This window comes from Elephantulus edwardii, unplaced genomic scaffold (assembly GCF_000299155.1).
Source record: "Elephantulus edwardii isolate Elephantulus edwardi_28Jun2011 unplaced genomic scaffold, EleEdw1.0 scaffold00006, whole genome shotgun sequence".
In the NCBI taxonomy this organism is placed as follows: Eukaryota; Metazoa; Chordata; class Mammalia; order Macroscelidea; family Macroscelididae; genus Elephantulus; species Elephantulus edwardii.
In genome coordinates, this window is record NW_006399756.1 from 7,255,653 (window position 1) to 7,256,685 (window position 1,033).

Consider the following 1,033-nt stretch of genomic DNA (forward strand, 5'->3'; position numbering starts at 1 on the left):
AGTATAATTTTGTCCCATGTAAGAGAAACATCGGGCAGTTTTCAAGTTTGCGGGATCCTCTTCTAAGTTGGAACCATTGGCGAGTGTTTCTGGGGAGAATGTCATCAGAGGCGAGAAATTGAAATAAAATTTTTCCTAACTTTTTCTTGTAATTGTAAAAATAAATAGCAGACATTGTAGTTCGGGATCTCTGGCAGCCTAATGGTTAACAGTTCTAATCCAGCTGCTGCTGCTTCAGGTGATGAGAAAGGTGGGCAGTCAGCTCCTGTGAGAGTTAGTCTCTGAAAACCTGGATAGAAATTAAAAAACAACAACCCAAAAAACAAACACACAAAAGCTCCAAAACAAAACCCCACTGGAGGGTAAGTGTTAAGAGGATCAGTACGTTGTATTTACATTTGCCAACCCAGCTTTTAAAATGCTAGTGGGGAATTACTCCTCAATCCCCTCCCCGAGCTGTGAGTTCATCCTTGGTCGTGTGGGAGTTGGTTCTTGTGCCTTTAACGAGCAGGTCAGTGTCACTCACTGTGTGAACCGTTACAGGGTATGCTCCTGCCAGTCACATACGGATAGACACACTTGCACTTGGCAACTACTACATTCATTTTTTGATTGATTTTTAACAAAGGGAGGTTTTGTGGCAACCCTGCTAGGAGCAGGTCTGTTGGTGTAATTTTTCCAACAGCTCATGCCCATTTGTGCCTCCCACATTCTGATCATTCCCACAATACTTCAAACATTTTCATAATGCATAAGGTTCAAGAGCTAGAATGTCAGTTTAAAGGCTAAGGTGCATAGAAGCAAAAAAACAACCAATTTTGTATGCAAACCAATATAAGAAAAAAAGACTAAGGTGCACCTGACCCTGTGGGGTGGTATTTTTTTTTATTTTATTTTTAATTTTAATGAACATTTCCAGAGATTTTGGGTTTCCATTCATTCATTGTTACACTTTTCTCCCCGCCTGTTCCCCCCCCCCCAAGGGTGTGGTATTTTGAAAATTTTTATTTCGTGTGTGTGTGTGTGTGTGTGT